Source organism: Petaurus breviceps, unplaced genomic scaffold (assembly GCF_028583685.1).
Source record: "Petaurus breviceps papuanus isolate PSGF00001 unplaced genomic scaffold, PetGlider_PUasm1.0 41, whole genome shotgun sequence".
Classification (NCBI taxonomy): Eukaryota; Metazoa; Chordata; class Mammalia; order Diprotodontia; family Petauridae; genus Petaurus; species Petaurus breviceps.
In genome coordinates, this window is record NW_027186320.1 from 7,758,579 (window position 1) to 7,770,959 (window position 12,381).

Below are 12,381 nucleotides of genomic sequence, written 5' to 3' on the forward strand. Positions count from 1 at the left end.
AAGAGAAATAAGAATTATGAGGGCAAAATTTAAGTCCTGCACAGCAAAAATATTGAGCATAATATTAAAAATTATCAGTCTGCAAAGATGAGCCTCATCAAAGAAACAAAAAAGAGAACAATATATCAGGACTGCAAATACACAGAAGTGAAGAACAATCTAAAAGATGACAAGGAAAAAAGCCAAAAATACTAGAAGAAAATACACTCACTATGCAAGCAAAGTATAAAGATCTGGAAGGAAGAATGTATGGAGACCATATAAGGATCATCAATCTCTCAGAAGAACATGACAGAACAAAAACCTTTAAACTATAATGAAAGATAAAATTGATGTGAACTGAGAAGAACATCTAAACACAGAAAATGAAATTTTAATTGAAATAATTAATTGTTAACCAGAAAAAAAAATCTAAGACACACAGGGGTGAAATTTAGCATTTCAGTTCAGAAACAACAAGTTCTTCAAGCAATCACTAGAAAAACAATCAAATCCCAAGGAAAGGACATTCAAATAACATTGAAACTATTACACACCGATAAGAGAAAAAAGAAGGAAGAAATAGAATAATGTTTTCTAAGAGCATTGGGGGTCAGGATACAGATAAGGGTGACTGATCTGACCTTAACTATAGAGGACAAAAAATTGTTGTTCAATAATTAAGAAAAGTTGAAAAAAAATTAGAGAGAAAACAAGAACTGAAGAGGTTGTTTGCCTCTTTAACAACCAACAATCAAATCACAGGAGGAGTGACTCAAAGCAGAAAGCAACAGCAACAGAGTGACAACAAAAAGACAAGTAATAGACTTCTTTCCAAATGTAGACAAGCAGACAGAGATGAAGGCAGAAATCTGATAAAAGTAACAGTGAAGATGTAGAGAAGTGGTCCTATGGAAAGAACCTGGTTACATTCTGCCTATAAATGAATGCTTCTTTTGTGGGATTGCATTATGACATAGGAAGGTACATGAAGGGGTAGAGGGAAGTAAGTAGAATGATAGTAGTGAGTGACATGTCAGGGTTAAATCAAAAGAGGACAATGAGGGGAAGGTGACCTCTGTAGTCTTATAAAGAGAAGAGCCTATGGTAAGAAGGGAGTATTGAAAAGTCTTCTCTTTTCAAAGAAGGGAGGTCTTACTTCAGAAGTGACAGGGTGCCAGAGATGAATGTTCCAATGATTGAAGGAAAATGAGAACCTTACACTAGAAGAGGACTTGGGATTTGTACCCTTAAATGTCAACTACTGTTCAAGGAGATGTAACCCCTGAAGGCAATTGACACATGGGTATTGGGAGAGCAGAGGCATGAGGAAGAGTTTTCAAAAGAAATGTAGAAAAATAAGGGTTCATAAGAGAGGATAGAGATCAGTGGGAACGGAGGGCCCCCACCATGGAGCACAATTTTTTCTGACATCTAAAATAAATGCCACTGTTAGAATGTGAAGCATAATGGAAAAAGGGGAATCTATAGGATGTCATACAAGGCTATAGCAGAAAAGACTTAGAAGATAGATACTAGAATGGCTAGCTTAGGAATGTGGATAGTATAAATAATATAGATAAATGAGAGACATATGAAATAGAGGTCATGAATCAGTAAATGATACTTTAGAGTAAACAGAAAAAGAAGATAGATAATGAAAAGAAAAAACAAATACTTTTTTGAAATTAGCATGAAAAAAGAATTTAAAGTAATTAACATGGTTAGTTGAAGGGGAGGAGAAAAAATGTAATCTACTTAACTGAAAAGGAAAAAAAAACATGAAAGAAATACATAATCAGACAAAATCAGGAGAGAGGAGCAAGTGAACAAATCCTAAAAGGGTAACAAATTGGAACATGGTGTGGAGGACAGGATGAAGATCTATGGGAACAGAACCATCTTAAAAAAAGATTAATTAGTAATAATTAGTAAGAAAAGTCTTATGCTTACAGAAAAAGAAAAAGCATGATATGAAAAAATAATTTTAGAGACAGATGGAGGAAGGTATAAACCTAACTCTTACAACTTTAAATATGAAGGGAGGAAAGAATCCAATATAACCAAGAGTGATAGGTTGGTTTTAAAAACATGATACTATAATCTTGCTTAAACACATTTAAAAAACAAAGACATATACAGAGTAAAATTGAGGAGAAGAAAAAAGATACTATTATAGCAAGTGAATCCAAAAAATTAGGTGTTACTATGATATAGAGCAAAAACATAAAAAAGGGACAAACAAGAAAACTACATTTTGCTGTAGGGAACCATAGACTGTACAAATCAATATCAGTAATAAACATATATGCTCCAAACACCTTAGTTTGCAAGACATGAAGAAAACTTTATCTTAAATTTAAGAAGACAGATATCAACACAATAATAACAGGAGACTTCAATAGCTCTGTTATCAGTTTTGGATAAACCTAAAAAGAAAGATTAAACAAAAAGAAAAAAAATGAAACAAATTTTATTATAAAATGGAGCTTAAAAATCTTTTTTAAATGGCATCTTAAATGGGACAGGGAAATTATGTACATATTTGACTCTACCTCATGGAAATTTTCAAAAAAATTTATCATGTTCTAGGGCATAGAGGTATTTTAAAAAAGGAGAAATAGTATATACATACATCCCTTATGGACCATAATACAGTAATAACAGAAGTTGGTTCAGGTATGACAAACAAAAGATACAAACCCAAAAGAGAAATAATAATACAATCTTTTTTTTAACTGAATATGGTGACTTTATTGATGGGAAAAAAATACAGTACTCTAGGCTTCTCCCCACTACTAAAGGGATGCTCTAGGACAAGGATGTCAGTGGCACATGGTATCCCTAGTATAGAAACATAGGTTAGAAATCTAGCCTCCCCAGTGGTGGATTTCATCTTTTTGACTGAGGATGAAGATCCATGGCTTTCCACTTTACTCCTTGGAGGCCATGTAGATCATGAGGTCTAATATGTGTTTGCTATAACCATATTCATTGTTATACCAGGAAATGTCTTAGACAAAATGGTCCTTGATGGCAATACTGGCAACAGTATCAAAGGTAGAAGAGTGGTTGTTACTGTTAAAGTCAAGATACAGCCTGGTGCTCTGTGTAGCCCAAGATACCCTTCAAGGGTCCCTCTGATACTTGCTTCACCACATTCTTGATATCATCATATTTGACAGGTTTCTCCAGGTAACAGGTCAAATCCACAACAGATACATTGGGAGTAGGAGCACAGAAGGCAATGAATGTGACCTTCCCATTCAACTCAGGTATGACCTTGCCTACATCCTTAGGAGCACCAGTGGAAGCAGGCATGTTGTTCTGGGCAGCAGTACATCAATCACAACCCAGCTTACCAGAGGGGTCATGTATTGTCTTCTGGGTAGCAGTAATGGCATGGATTGTAGTCATGAAACTTTCCACACTGCCAAAGTTGTCATGATAGACCCCAAGCATTAGGTAGTGCAGGAAGCATTACTGACAATTTTTTTTAATTTATTTATTTACTTTTTGTCTACAACATTGAGTTCCTCAGTGCCTTGAGTTTTTTCTCCCCCTCTCTCTTCTTCTCCCTCCATCCCCATGGTGGCATGCAATCAAATACAGCATCTACAAATACCTTCACATTATACATTGGTCAGCTTGTAAAGAAGGATTATAACCAGTGCAGTGAACAATGAGAAAGAAGAAACAAAACAGAATAAAACATAAAAAGAGCAAGTAGTTTGATACAATCTGCATTCAGACTCTGTAGTTCTTTCTCTGGATGAGGATATCCCTTTTCATCATGAGTCTTTTGGAGCTATGTTATAACCTTGCATTGCTGAGAGGAGCCCAGTCTATCAAAATTGGTCATCAAACAAATTGTGTACAGATTTCTACTGGGTCTGCTCTTCTCACTCAGCATCAGTTCATATAAACCTCTCCAGGTAAATATGAAGTCCATCTGCTCCTCATTTCTTATAGCACAATAGTATTCCATTATATTCATATAACACAACTTGTTCAGCCATTCCCCAATTGATGGATATCCCCATGATTTCCAATTCTTTGCCACCACAAAAAGAGCTGCCATGATTTTTTTTGTACTACCAGACCCTTTTACCACTCCTCTGATCTCTTTGGGATATAGCACTTGAAGTGGTGTTGCTGGGTGAAAGAGTATGCACTTATATATAACCCTTTGGAAATAGTTCCAGATTGCTTTCCAAAATGTTTGAATCATTTCACAACTCCACCAAAATTGCATTAGTGTTCCAGCTTTTCCACATCCTCTACAACATTTGTCATTTACCTGTTTTGTCTTCTTAGCCAATCTGACCAGGTGAGATGTGGTATCTCAGAGTTGCTTTGATTTGCATTCTCTAATTAAGTGATTAAGAGCATTTTTCATATCCTTGTAGATACCTTTAATTAATTTCTCTGAAAACTGCATGTTCATGTCCTTTGACCATTTATCAATTGGGGAATGACTTGCATAATTATAAATTGCACTCAATTCTGTGTATATTTTAGAAATGAGGCCTTTGTCAGAGATACTGTTTATAAAAATTCTTTCAAAATTTATCACTTCCCTCCTAATCTTTGTTACATTAAATTTATTTGCACAAAAACTTTTCAATTTAATGTAATCAAAATTATTAATTTTGCATTTTGTAATGCTCTGTATTACTTGTTCCATCATAAATTTCCCCCCTTGTCCATAGATCTGAAAGGTAAACTATTCTTTGCTCTCCCAGACTGCTTATAGTCTCAGTCTCTATATCTAGATCTTGTACTCATTTAAATTTTATTTTGTTATATGTTAGAAAATATTGGTCTATGCCCAGTTTTTTTCATACTATTTTCCTTTTTTCCCAGCAGTTTTTGTCAAACAGTGAATTCTTATACCAGAAGCTAGAGTCTTTGGGATTGTCAAACAGTAGATTGCTATCCTCATTGACTTCTGTGTATCATGTGCCTAATATATTCAAGTGATCTACCACTCTATTTCTCACCCAGTACATGTAGTTTTGATGACTACTGCTGTATAATGCAGTTTAAAATCTAGTATGGCTAGCCACCATCTCTAGCATTTCTTTTCACAAATCCTTTGATAATCTGGACCATTTGTTCTTCCAGGTAAATTTTGTTACTACTTTTTATAGCTCTTTAAAGTAATTTTCTGGTAGATTTATTGGTATGGCACTTAATAGGTAAATTAATTTAGGGAAAATAGTCATTTTTATTATATTAGCTCTACCTAGCCATGTCCAGCTGATGTTTTTCCAATTATTTAAATCTGACTTTATTTGTGTAAAAAGTGTTATCATAATTGTGTTCATATAGTTCCTAGGTTTGTTTTGGCAGGAGGATTCCCAAATATTTTATAGTGTCTACAGAAACTTTAAATGGAATTTCTCTTTCCACTTCTTGCTACTGGGCTTCATTAGAAATGTGTAGCGATGCCAAGGATTTACATGGGTTTATTTTATATCCTGCGAATTTGCTAGATTTATTTACTATCTCAAGTAGTTTGGTTTTTTTTTTACTTTATTCTCTAAGTATCATATCATCTGCAAAAAGCGATATCTTAGTTTCTTCTTTGCCTAACTTGATTCCTTAGATTTTGTTTTCTTCTCTTATGGCTACTGCTAACATTTCTAGTACCAAATTGAAGAAGCGTGATGATAGTGGACATCCTTGTTTTACCCCCGATCTTATTGAAAATGCTTCTACCTTAAGCCCATTATATATAATACTTGTTGATGGTTTTATAGATGCTACATATTATTTTAAAGAAGACTCCATTTATTCCTGTACTTTCTAGTCTTTTTAATAAGAATGGGTATTGTATTGTGCCAAAGGCTTTTTCTGCATCTATTGAGATAATCATATGGTTTCTACTGGTTTTGTTTTTGACATGATCAATTATACTAATAGTTTTCCCAATATGGAACCATCCTTGAATTCCTGGAATAAATCCTACCTGATCAAAGAATATTATTCTCATGACAAGTTGCTGTAGTCTTTTTGCTAATAATTTATTTAAAATTTTTGCATCTATATTCATGAACAAAATTTTCTTTCTCCATTTTGTCTCTTCCCCATTTAGGTATTGGTCCAATATTTGTGTCATAAAAAGAATTTGGTAGGACTACCACTTCTCCAATTTTACCAAACACTTTGTAGAGTATTGTTATCAATTGTTCTTTAAATGTTTGGTAGAATTTGCTCAGAAATCCATCTGGCTCTGGAGGTTTTTTCCTAGCTAGTTCATTCATGGCTTGTTCAATTTCTTTTTCTGAGATGGGGTTATTTAAGTAATTTACTTTCTCTTCAGTTAATCTGGGCAACTTATATTTTTGTAAATATTCATGCATTTCACTAAGATTGTCAAATTTAAGGGCATACAATTGGGCAAAATGATTCCTAATTACTGTTTTAATTTCCTCTTCATTGGAGGTAGATTTACCTTTTTCATTTCTGATACTTGTAGTTTGGGTTTCTTTTTCTATCATATTGATTAAGGATTATCAGTTTTATTGTTTTTTTTTTGTTCAAAAAACCAGCTCAGTTTTATTTATTAATTCAGCAGTTTCCTTAATTTCAATTTTATCAATCTCCCCTTTGGTTTTCATTTTTTCTAATTTATTATTTAATTGGGGATTTTCACTTTGTTCTTTTTCTAGTTTTTTCAATTGCATGCCCAATTCATTGATCTCCCCTTTCTCTAATTTATTCCTGTATGCACTGAGGGATAATGAAATGCTTTTTGCTGCATCCCACAATTTTTAGTATGTTGTCTCATTATTTTCATTGTCTTGAATGAAGTTACTGGTTGTTTCTATGATTTCTTGTTTGGCCCACTCATTCTTTAGGATTAAATTATTTAGCTTCCAATTAGTTTTTAGTCTATCTTTCCATAGCCTTTTATAACATATAGTTTTTATTGCCTCATGATCTGAGAAGGATGCACTTAATATTTCTGCATTTCTTCACTGAATTGTGAGGTTTTATGCCCTAGTACATGGTCAGCTTTTGTGTTTGTGCCATATGCCACTGAGAGAAAGGTATGTTCCTTTTCTTCCCCAGTCAATTTTATCTAGAGGTCTATCATATTTACTCTCTATAAAATTCTATTCATCTCCTTAACTTCTTCCTTGATTATTTTGAGGTTAGCCTTATCAAGTTCAAAGAGGGGGAAATTAAGATCCCCCAGTAGTAAAGTTTTGCCATCTTTTTTTTTCCTCTAGTTCCCTTAATTTCTCCTCTAGGAATGTGGATGCTATACCACTTGGTTCATATATGTTTAGTAATGATATTGCTTCATCCTTGATGGTGCCTTTTAGAAGGATACAGTTCCCTTCCTTATCTCTTTTATTTAGATCAATTTTTGTTTTGCTTTATCTGAGGATTTGCTACCGATGCATTTTTTTTTTACTTTAGCTAAAGCATAGTATATTCTACTCCAGTCTTTTAAATTTACCCTCTGCATGTCCCTCTGTTTCAGATGTGTTTCTTGTAGACAGCACATTGTACGATTATGCTTTTTAATCCTTTCTGCTGTCCGCCTCCATTTTATGGGACAGTTCATCCCATTCACACTCACAGTTATGATTACTATCTGTGTCTTTCCCTCCATCCTCTTCCCTCCCCTGTTTATGTTTTTATTTCTTCCTTCCTTAATAGCTTTCATTTGGGGGCAGCTAGGTGGCACAGTGAATAGAGAGCACGCTCTGGAGTCAGAAGGACCTGTGTTCAATTCTGACCTCAGACACTTAACATGAAACTAGACGTGTTACTTTGGAAAAGTCACTTAACCTTGATTGCCCTAACTTAACCCCTCCAAAAAGAAAAAAAAAGAGAGTTTTCCTTTTGCCCACTGCTTCCCTCTGTATTCCCTCCCTATGCCCCCCTCCCTTTACCTACCCTTCTCCCTTACTACTTCTTCCCTCCCTCCTAACCATCTCACCTTTTCCCCCTGTTCCCCTTGTACTGCCTTTAGGGCACAATAGATTTTTATAATTAACATAGTATGTTGTTCCTTCCTTGAACCCAAGCCTATGAGAGTAAATTTCATACAGTGCTCTTCTCCCTCCCTCCTTTCCTTCTACTATAATGAGTTTTTGTGTCTTCTCATGTTAGAATCCTAAACTTAATTGATTATGTTAATCCCTCTTGGACCAAAATCAATGAGAGTAAAGTTCATATAATGTTCATCTCCCTCCCTTTTTTCCCTCTATTATAGTATGTTTTTATGTCTTTTTATGTGGCATAATTTACCAGCCTTCTCCTTTCCCTGTCTTCCATTATAATCCTATTCACCCCTTTATAATGTATTTTTGATATCAGATTAGGTATTTTATTCCTACACCCTCTAACTATGTGTGTCTGTATGTGTATATATAATTATTCAATTATCAATATTTACAGATATCAGCTTTCCATATAGAGATGTAAACAGATTCCTCTTATTGAATCACAAATGGCATGGGTGTGTGTGTGTGTGTATGTGTGTGTGTGTGTGTTTTCCTTGTTTACCTTTTTATGTCTCTCTTGAGTCTTATATTTGGAGATCAAATTTTCCATTGAGCTGTGGCTTTTTCATCAGCAAGGCCTGAAAGTCCCTTATTTCATTGAATGATCATTTCCTTGCCTGAATGATTATGCTCAATTTTGCTGGATAGTTGATCCGTTGTTGTAGTCTAAGCTCTTTTGCCTTACAAAATATAAAATTCCAATCCCTCTAATCTTTTAATGTAGAAGATTCTAGGTCCTGTGTGATCCTGACTGTAGTTCCACAATATTTGAATTGTGCTTTTCTGACTGCTTGAAGTATTTTCTCCTTGTCCAAATAATTCTGAAATTTGGCTGCTACATTTCTTGGATTTTCAATTTGTGATCTCTTTCGGGAGATGTCCAGTGAATTCTTTTGATTACTATTTTATGCTCTGGTTCTAAGACCTCAGGGCAGTTTTCTTTGATAATTTCTTGGAGGAGGTTGTCCAGACTTTTCTATTTTTCCATCATGCCTTTCTGGTAGATGGCTAATTCTTAGATTATCTGTCCTGGATCTGTTCTCCATGTCAGTTTTTTTAATGAAACACTTTATATTTTTTCTAATTTTTCAATCTTTATATTTTGCTTGACTGATTGTAGATGTGTTATAGAGTCATTAACTTCAATTTGACTGATTCTAATTTTCAGTAAATTGTTTTCCTTGGTTAGTTTTTGAAGCTCCTTTTCCATATGTTCAAATTTCATTTTTTGGAAGGTATTTTCTCCAATTATATTTTGAACCTCCATATATATATATATATATATATATATATACATATATATATATACACACACACATACATATACAGACATACATACACACACAAATGCACACACACACACACACACACACACACACACACATATATATAAACTCTATAGTTGATGGTATCTCCAGAAAGTGATTTTCCTCATTTGCAATAATAGGATTCAATCATCTTTGGTTTTCCCTTTTACAAGTTACTTCTAGCCCACTGTGATTGCCTATTTCCTAGCTTCAAAGTGGATTTCTGCTTCTAGGGTACAGAGGACTCTGACCCACACTTCTCAAGCTGTGAGACAGCTGGTTGTTGACTTTATGTGCTGCAGCCTTCTGGGTGTCTAGACTGAGGCCAAGGGTTTCCAGATCTGTGCGCCTAAGCTACAGTTCCAGTAGGCTCAGCAGCTGGTGGCCAGCAGTGCTGGTGTCTGCAGATTTCCCTGGTTGTGCTAAAGCACACCTGGGCTTCTGTTGTTAGTGCCTGCTGGCTCCACCCCCTGGACTTCAGGATCTCCTGTGGGTCAGCTGAGATGGTGTTTGTTGGGATACCTCCCCCTCTTCACTTCAGGCTAAGCATAGCCTCACTCACATCCTTCCTCTAGGACTCCCAAGCCTACTGCTCTTTCTACTTTTTCAGGATTTTAAACTGAGGCAATAATCTCTGGGTTTTCAGGGTGAGGGAGGGGGATTAGAGCTGCTACAGTTTACTTTGCTATATTGTCTACCAGGAGTTCAGGTAGGTGATTTTTATACATCTAGACCATGGGCTCAGAGCCCTAGGACAAACTGGTGTTGGTGTTGTGGGACCTGTGCATTCTCTTACCCAGCTCCAACTGATCCTCCATCTGATGTTGAGCCATTACTGACAATCTTGAGGGAATTATCATATTGTTCATAGTTCACTCCCATACCAAACATTGGGGCATCAGCAGAAGGGGAAGAGATGATTATCCACTTGGCTCCACCCTTCAAGTGAGCCCCAGCCTTTTCCATGGTGGTAAAGACTCCAGTGGACTCTACAGCATACCTGGCTCGAGCATTTCCCCATTTAATATTGGTGATTTCCCATTTCTGGAAGATGGTAATGGCTTTTCCATTGATCACTAGCTTCCCATTGTCAGCCTTGACAGTGCCCTTGAACTTGCCATGGGTGGAATCACATTGAAATATATAAACCATGTAGTTGAGGTGGATGGCCACAATTTCTATTCCATCTGAGGTGAATGCAACCCTGGTCACCAGATGCCCAATATAGGCAAATCCATTGACTCTGAACTTCACTATCTAGTTTCAGGGATTTGAATGAAGCAGCAGAACCTGGCACTGAGCTTGGGAGAAGAGTGAAAACATAACAATACAATTCTAAATGCTGATTAGGTCAAAGAACAAATGAAATAACCAATTAATAAATATGTAAAATAAAATTATAATGATGAAAATAAAAAGGAAATTATGCAAAAATTTCTATGATGTTGCTAAAGTAGTCTTCAGGGGAAAATTATATCCTTATAATAATATATTTACAAAATAGAAAGATAAAAATAATAATGAATTGGAAATGCATTAATATTAGAAAACCAACAAATAAACTTAAAATAAACACAAAATATACAATATTAAAATTTAGAAGGGAATAAATAAATTGAAAACAAAATAAACCACAGGAAACAAAAATGCATATTAAAATCAGTTCTTTTAAAGAATAATAATGCTGGACAGAAGTTTTCTTCTTGACCATAAGTGGTCTGCTTTTTGCTGGAAACTACCAGCACACCCAAGGAAAACATGCCTTGCCAATACCCAGCATTGACACCAGAGCAAAAGGGAAAAAAAAAACTTTTTGATATTGTTCACCGAATTGTTGCTCAGGGCAAGGGAATATTGGCATCAGATGAGTCCACTGGTAGCATTGCAAAGTGGCTGCAGTCTGTTGGAACTGAGAACACAGAGGAAAATCAGTGCCTGTATAAGCAGTTGCTTCTGACAGCAAATGATCAGGTGAACTCCTGTATTAGAGGCATTATCCTTTTCCATGAGACAGTCTAACAGAAAGTCAATGATTGTCATCCTTCCCCAAAGTCATAAAGGCAAAAGATGGCATTGTGGGCATCAAGGTGTAGAGTCTCTAGCAGGGATCAATGGTGAGACTACCACCCAAAGTCTATATGGGCTGAGTGCTGTGCCCAGTATTAGAAGGGTGTAGCTGACTTTACCAAGTGGCATTGTGTACTGAAGAATGGGGGATAATATACACCTTCCCTATTTGCCATCATGGAGGATGCCTATGTGCTGACCCGATATGCCATCATTTGCCAGCAGAATGGCATTATTCTCGTCATGGAGCCAGAGATCCTCCCTGATGGAGAACATGATCTAAGTGTTGTTATTATGTTAGTGAGAAGGCCCTGGCTGCTCTTTACAAAGTTCTGAGTGAACACCAGGTCTATCTTGAAGGGACTTTGTTGAAGTCTAACATGGTCACACAGCCACGCCTGTGCCCAGAAGTGTTTACATGAGGAGATCACAAGGGCAGCTGTAACTGCCCTTTGCTAGACTGTACCTCTTGCAGTCACTGGTTTCATCCTTCTCTCTGGGGGTCAGAGTGAAGAGGATGACTCTGTCAATCTCAATGCCATCAACACCTACCCCTTGCTCAAGACATGGGCCCTGACTTTTCCTTATGGACAAGCCTTGCAGGTATCTGACCACAAGACCTGGAGTAGAAAAAAGGAAAATATCCATGTTGCCCAAGAGTAATATATTACATGGGCTATGGCTAATAGCCAAGCTGCTCAAGGCAATTATACTCCAGGTGGAAAGTCAGGAGCTGCATCCAGTGATTCTGTCTGTCTCTAGCCATACCTATTAACTAAATCAAGGCCTTCCACCTGGTTATACTCTAACAATACAGTCCATCCCTCATAGTCCAGGAAAAGACTGAGATCCCAGAGCTTTGTGCTGACCTATTCCATCACTGCTAACTTATGTGGTATTGTTTCTCTCTGGTGAATCTAATGACCCCTCCTCAGCCCACTTTTACCAATAAATAACTATTTAACAATAATAAAGAATAATAAATTATAATTATAAATTGT

General features: G+C 36.0%; 2 pseudogenes; one reads left to right on the forward strand and one right to left on the reverse strand.

Annotated features, from left to right (window-relative positions):
• Positions 1–2,912: 2,912 nt before the first annotated feature.
• Positions 2,913–10,564, reverse strand: LOC138171061 (glyceraldehyde-3-phosphate dehydrogenase-like; annotated as a pseudogene).
• A 493-nt stretch (positions 10,565–11,057) lies between these two features.
• Positions 11,058–12,142, forward strand: LOC138171100 (fructose-bisphosphate aldolase A pseudogene; annotated as a pseudogene).
• Positions 12,143–12,381: the final 239 nt, after the last annotated feature.